This window comes from Rosa chinensis, chromosome 5 (genome assembly GCF_002994745.2).
Source record: "Rosa chinensis cultivar Old Blush chromosome 5, RchiOBHm-V2, whole genome shotgun sequence".
Taxonomy (NCBI): domain Eukaryota; kingdom Viridiplantae; phylum Streptophyta; class Magnoliopsida; order Rosales; family Rosaceae; genus Rosa; species Rosa chinensis.
Window position 1 is genome coordinate 87,651,235 of NC_037092.1, and position 7,612 is coordinate 87,658,846.

General features: G+C 38.3%; 1 pseudogene; it reads left to right on the forward strand.

Annotated features, from left to right (window-relative positions):
* The first annotated feature begins 442 nt into the window (after positions 1-442).
* LOC112164060 lies at positions 443-6,702 on the forward strand (annotated as a pseudogene).
* The last annotated feature ends 910 nt before the right edge of the window (positions 6,703-7,612 follow it).

Sequence of the window (7,612 nt, forward strand, 5' to 3'; positions counted from 1 at the left end):
TAAAAACAAGACAAGAAAATTATCTAGAACGAAAAGTCCAATTATACAACAATTCTTTTGGCGATTGAATTTTGTGCTTTTTGAGTTAGGTTTCACCCTTTTTTTGTCCAGTGTGTGGGCTCATTTTAAATAAACGAGCTTAGTGAGCATAGTAGACTTTAATGATCGATGTTTATCAGGTCTTAGTGTGCTTGGATTTAGAGAGATGATCTAAGTTGTGGAGTTGATGTATATGCCGTTTCTAACCCTCTATCAATGATATTATCTCTTTATCTCAATAATAACAAAAAGATCGAATAAAAATTTTCAGATTAGACTAATCAACTAAAAATTGAAAACCTAATCAAACTAGATAATTAGACTAATAACAAAATTCCATCCAAAATAATTAGAAAACCTAAAATTTTCAGATTGAATGCAATTGGGTTCCTCCAAGGGGCAGTAAAAGTAAGAGGATGAAACATTTAGACTACACGAGGAACCATTCTGTCCGTTCATCAATATCTCCTTCAAGCTCCGAGGATTCTAAACGCTTTTCCAAGACGCGTCATCTCCACCATCATGATGACACTTCCAAAAGATACCAACAAAGGCAAAGGGATAAGGCCGAGAAACAGAGGAGCAAAAGTGAGGCAAGGAGAATGAAATCGAAAGACAACGATAAGAAGAAGCAGAGAGCTTATGAGATTGATGATGATTCTGGGTCTTCGAGCGGTGGTGATCCGCTAGCGGTTCTGCGAGACTTGTTGAAGGAATTTCCTAATATTGGGTGCGATTTGAAGCAGCTTTTGCAAGTGATCGATGGGGGCAAAGCGGTTGACATAAATGGACTAGCTCAGAAACCTCTGATCAAGCCTCTCAGGACTCTGTTCCTTTCCTTGAATCTCAAGGAACTGAATCACGGAGGTTTTGTACTGCCTCCAAATGTTCGTCCGACTTTGGAGGTTGTTGATTACGTCTTCTTTAGATAATGTTGTTCCTCCTGAGAGAAGGCCAATTGGCCCGGAGAAGCCGTCGCCGGAGATACTTGATGCTGCAGCCAAATTGAGAGAGGCAGAGGCCGAGTTAAGGGAAGCTGAGTTGGAAGAAAAAGATGATGGGGTTTTCATTGGACCTGCACCACGTGCTGTGGCGGCTGAAGCTGAATCAGCTAACCAGGCTGACCGGTTTGAAGAGGTGACAAGGATCATGGAAGCAGAGGATGACAGCCTGTATGAGATACTAGGATCAAACCACAATGTGTCCGCTGATAACATCAAGAAAAGGTACTGGAAGTTGTCACTTTTGGTGCACCCTGATAAATGCTCACACCCTCAAGCCAACCAAGCATTTGTGAAGCTGAACAAGGCCTTTAAAGAACTACAGGATCCGGAGAAGCGGAGAGCGCTGGATCAGAAGATTGAGCTCAGGGAGAAGCAGGAGAGATTCATTGTCGAGTTGAGGGCAATGCGGGAAGCAGCAATGTGGAGAAAGATGCAGGGGATTTCCATGGAGGGTGATGAGGAGCTACTGGCAGGTGATGTGAGTGGTGTTAAAGCGGCACGAAAAAGAGATGAGTGGATGACAGAGCTTCCTCCAGAGAGGAAACATGGTATGAGTACAAGGCAGTCGACAATGTTTAGCAGGAGTGCTAAACAAGGGCGTGGGGATACCAGTGGATGGACTGATGCTCCTTCTGAAAGAGCTTGGAAAGCTAAGATGGAGTACTTACAAGCCTATAACGAGTTTGCATCACTTGCTTCGAATGAGGAGGAGAGGAAGAGGAGTTTAGTGGCAGAGTTGATGGACAATTACAAGAAAGATAAACGATCAAAATCATTGCTGCAAAAGCACCAAGAGGAGATTAGAGCAAAGAGAAAATACTCCAAGCAACAGGCAGAGGAAGACTGGGTGGGGAAATATCCGTGGAAGCGTTGGGACCGTGAGAAAGATTTGGCAGGTGGTAGACAACATGTGAAATTGGATTCAAAAAACATGACTCGAGGTTTGTCATCTCGGTTTTCTGGAGGATCATACCAGAGGAACTTCCTTTAGCCATGAAATGGGTGAGCATCTTGGTTTTTCCACGCTTTAATTGATAAGTCTTACCTTTTTACACTGAATGGACGCCTTGCCTTGTAGTAATTATAAATGAATGATTGTTGTCTTGTATCAAATTTATTGTTAACATAAGGAGAATAGTTTGGATATTTCTATGTATTGTAAAATTTTATGACATGCTATATCTCTGTAAGAGCAAGGCTTTCCAAGGAACTGAGGTTGAGTCGATGTGAAGGTAATCTTCGTTTTTTCTTGAGTAATGCCTTTCACTGTTCTTGTGTGAATTATACTGGGCAAAGACTGGATCTTTTGTCTCTGGGTTTCTTTTTACTTCTAAGCATTTGGGTAACAACCATCAAGTTAGCCACTTTTTCTGTGCTGTCACTGCTGTGGGTTTTTGATCTGTGTTATAAATTATGGAAAATCAGTCTGAGGTTCTTGATAGCATGTATATAGTGCTAGTGCATAAAGGACTTGGAAGATTTTTGTTTTTCTGGGTACTTAAATGTACCATTTCTCGCAACAGAGTATAGACTGGTTATTTGACTGTACATCTTAGAATTGATAAGGTTTGTTGATTTACTGGTTTGCGTAATTAGAGTATTAGACCAACAATTGAAGGATCAAATGCCCTCTTCCATCAGGTCAGTTTGATAGGAAATGTCTTAAGAATTTTCTTGATGAACTTTTTTATGTCTTTGCTTTGAAATTTTTTCTTATGTCATGATAAGCAATGATGTTGTTTAATTTTTTTTGTCAAAAATAAACTTGCTTGCTTGAATTAAATGTGGAACATTTACTCAGAAAGATCATGGCTTTGGATAAATGGTTTGTATTTGTGTGAAGTATGTGGGTGTGTTACTTGAACCCTTTATCTCTCAAATTGTGTGTATGTGCAATTTTTTTATATTTTTTATGATCCTATATGTACTGCTCACTCATGACTCATGAGCACTTCAAATCGGGTTAAAAGAGAGCATCCCCATCTTCGGCCCTTTCTGGTGCAAGAACTGCAAATTATAAAAAAACCTTTTCTGGTGTGTTGGTATGCTCTTTGTAGTAAGGTTACCCTGTATCTGTTCATTTCCATGAAGATGGTGTGGAGCTATACTGGTGAAAATCTGATTGTGAAGTTTTCAAGTTTGCTTCAGGGCACATTCAATAGCAGATTTAAGCATATTGATGTTCTAACTACTAATTCATTTCATTTCTAGGTTTTGAAATGAAAAACCAATACCAAATTTGCATATTGAAGCTCTAAACCTTCTGTGTCATAGACTTGTATCAGTGTTCTGTGTACAAGGCTCATTTATGAACAATGTGCAGCTTCCCTAGGTGTGTATTTTTCTGTTTGAAATAAAACTCTTAATCCCAAATTAATAGTGATAATTAAAAGAGGGAGGTCTGTTCCCTTCATCCCATGTAGAAGTTGAAGTATCCATTTAATTCCATTTATCTTCATTTTTGTGAAGCCAGTGCTTAGTGAACTTGCTTCCATAATTGTTCTATTGACCTAAGCTAGATCTTAATATTTGCTAAGTTGAAATTTACACTAATCTTTAGAGAACTGTTGCAGGTACCAAAAAGCGCAATGGAGGGTAGAAGGATATGAACAGAAGATACATAATTCGTTTTATTTCCTTTCTGATCTCATCACTCCAAACAACAGAGAAGAATACTACAGAATATTTGTGAGAACAAACTGTGAGTGTGCCTTACATTATATATTTCCAGCAAACAAAAATAGAATAAGTACAAACCTAGAGATATGTCATCTAGCTTCTGAGCCTTGGCTGCATACACGCTGTTATCATCACTTAAAGCCTACTATGTACATTTTCCAGAATATAGAACCACAAACTCCCAAAAATCCTACAATGAACCCAAGAACAACAGAAAGCAATGGAATTTGTTGCCCATTAATGTCAAAAAGATATTGATTGTTGTTGTTGCCTTTCTCAATGCCCTTATTTGGATTTGGTATGCACTCATTTGAAAGTGGTGGACCACAAAGTTTGGGATTCCCCTCAAATGCAGTGGCCTTGAAGCTTTGCAGCTGAGTACTTGTTGATATTAATTGTCCTTCAAGATTATTGTATGAGACATTGAAAGATGACAAGAAGTTGAGACTAGTCAATGACATGGGATTTTTCCAGTCAAATGATTCATGGATAGATCCTAATCCTCCAAGTTTTTGAGGCTGGACAGTTGCTCTGGAATGTTGCCGGAAAAGTTGTTATTGCTAAGACTCAATGTATGAAGAAGCTTCAATTGACCAATCTCAGTAGGTATGTTCCCATTAATGGTAGTATTGCCTATGTATATTGCTGGACGAAAGAAAGACAATTTGTACTGCACTAATGTTGGACCTTGGAATCCATAGATGGGCAATTCAAGATAAATTTCATCAACTTGAGCTGTAGAGCGTTCAGACTTCAGATACTAACATTGGTAGTTTACAAAGCTCTTTTGGAAATCCACCTGAAATTTGGTTGTAGTCCAAACTTATATAAAAGAGCCTTGGAAGAGTTGCCAGCCAATTAGGAATTGTTCCTGTGATTCTATTAAACTCAAGATTCAAGATCTCTAGCTTTTTGAGCTTAGATAACCATACAGGTAGTTGGCCTGTCAGCTCACATTTACCCAAAGCTAACATTCGTAGATTTTGGAATCCATCAAAATCAACCATGCCAAGATCAGCCGGAAATTCCTCACCTACAAAACTAGATGAAAGGGATAGGACTACGAGATTTTTGTAATGCATCAGTATCTTCATTGCCTTTGTGATATTAGTCATTCTATTATAACCAAGCGAGAGGAACTGAGGAAGGACAAGAATTTCAATGACAGAATACCAGGTTGTATTTCTCCTTCTAGATCATTAATGTTCAGCCAAATTGCTTTCAGGTACTTGCAAGAGTAAAGGCTTATTGGAATTATACCGGTGAGGTGATTCTTCCCAAGATCAAGTTTACTGAGTTTATTAAGTCTGGAGAAATTAAGCTCAGAGATATTCCCTTCCAAATTGTTGAATCCCATATTCAATTCTGTAAGGCCTGTGCAAGTCATCAAAGATGGGGGCAGAAAACCTTCAAGATTATTGAATTGAAGGAGTAAGAGTTTCAATTTGGAGAGCTTGCCGATGCTTTTAGGGAGCATGCCAGTCAATCCATTAGTGTTGAGGTCAAGGATTAAGAGGTTTGTGAGGTTGGCAATTCTTTCACTAATTGCGAGGTAAAGCAATTTCTTCAAGTGTGGTGGCATTGTAGATATCTTCTGAAAGTAATCCTAACAAGTTATTGTAACCAGCACGAAAAGCTTGCAGTTTGGAACACACCCCTAGTCCTTGAGAAATATTGCCAGTAAATTCATTGAATGAAAAATCCGATAGCCTAATCAAGGGAGAAGAATGAAGACAAATTGATGATGGAATAGAACCTGAGAATGTGTTATTGCTAACATTGAAGCTAGTCAAATTCCAAGCTTGTTGGAAGAATGAAGACGGAATTGCACCATGTAAGTGATTGCTGGACAAATCATTCATTCGGATGTTTTGGGATGGTAGAGAAAATGGTAGTTCTCCGGAAAAAAGGTTATAGCTCAAATCTACTATTTTAAGACTATACAAGGACAAGAAGAATCTAGAACTTTGATATAGAGAACCATAAAGTGAATTGTGGGGGGCATTCAAGTGTGTGAGATGTGTGAGATTTCCAAGTGATGATAATTGCAAATGGCTGATCCGTCCACCCTTATTACATGTGATGCCCTCCCAATTGCAACAATCAGCGGAAGTCCAATTTAACAGAGGAGAAGACACAGTGAGAGCGAAGGACAGCAGGGAGCTGCGTTCGCGCTTTGGTTGCAAGCATGCATGTTTTCAAAAATGATATTGGAAGATAATATCAAGAGCAAGAAGAAAAGGAATGCATTAGCCATTTGGTGATAAAGCTGCACTAGCAGGTTTGATCTATATTCATTGTTTTAGATCAAATTTCACTCATGTTTGTATTTTTATTGAACTAAATGAGGTCAGCATTGCCAAATAAATGATGACCGCATGATCAGCGAGTCCATAACCCAGTCTGACCGTCATTACATCTTTTTTAAGATAGGTATCATTTTCATATTGATAAATAAATGAAGATATTTTGGCATGAAATCTATATCTAAGATTTGTGACAGAGACCTTTCCTTTCCCGATAACATACAAATTGCATATGTCAGCTTCCCTTCCTTTGCTCATAGAATTTATCTAGCGGTCTCTGTTTACTTAGAGAGTACATAGCCTCATTATTGAAGTAAAAAAAAAAAAAAAAAAAAGAGGCAGAATTATTATGTGAACGAACTGTTCCTTAATCAGCCAAACAAATCAAAACACCAAAGTAGGTGCAATATCTAGCCGGCTAGCTAGCTACTAATTGATGCTTTTCGCCCTGTTGATTTGCGCAGTTATCATCACAATGAAAAAGCTCGAAAGAAATCGGCCGCATCATGGACCTTTCTGGTGCAGGAAGTTCAAATTATAAATTAAACCATATGTGCTGTGTTGCTTTTTGTCACTCTAGATCTGTTTATCTCCATGAAGATGGTGTGGTATTGGTGAAATCTTGTAAAGTGTTCAATTTGGCTTCATGGGACATTCAAAAGCAATTTTGACCAGATATATTCAAACTATTTTAATGTCATTGGCGGTGCTCAGATTGGCGGTGTAGGATTGATCTCTTGGTTCTCTCTTAATTGTCCATGTATATATTTGTGTTAGGATTATTATCACAAATGGTACCTAAACTATACCTCAATCTTATCGATAGTACCTAAACTTCAATTTTGATCACAACCAGTACCCGAACTTTTCGATTTCATTTTAAATGGTACCTAGAGCCACATCCGATCACTATTCCGACTAAAAACGGCATAGGAGGCGATCATAGTGATGATTTTTGATGATTTCGAGGGTTGCAATCATATATAGTGATGATTTTTTGATAATAGACTTGCCTTGAAGTTGTTTTTTTGTTTTTTGTTTTTTTTAGATTTGGCTTCTTTGGCCGGAATAGTGATCGAAGATGACCTTAGGTACCATTTAAAATGAAATCGAAAAGTTCAGGTACTGGTTGTGATCAAAATTGAAGTTCAGGTACCATCGATAAAATAGAGGATAAGTTCAGGTACCATTTGTGATAATAATCCTTTGTGCTATTATACATTGACTGACTTTGGTTCTTGTAGTCATTTAAAATTTTTAAGGGTTAATTACATATAAGTGCATCTTAGAATTTTTTTTTAGTCATAAGGCCACCAACTAGTTTTTTTCTTCATAAGACCACTAGATTAAAAAATGTGTTATCTTTTTGATATTAAAAACCAACATATTTACATAAATGCCACTAGAGTACAAAATCAACAATCATTCTATATATCTCTCCTCTCCGGCGAGGTCTCCGGTCAACTCCGGCGAGTCTCCGGCCAACTTCGGGCGGGTCTCCCGCAGACCTCCGGCGAACTCCAGCGACCACAAAAGCTACTGTCATTAACACCAAAAGCTATTGTGACCAGCAACAAAAGCTAC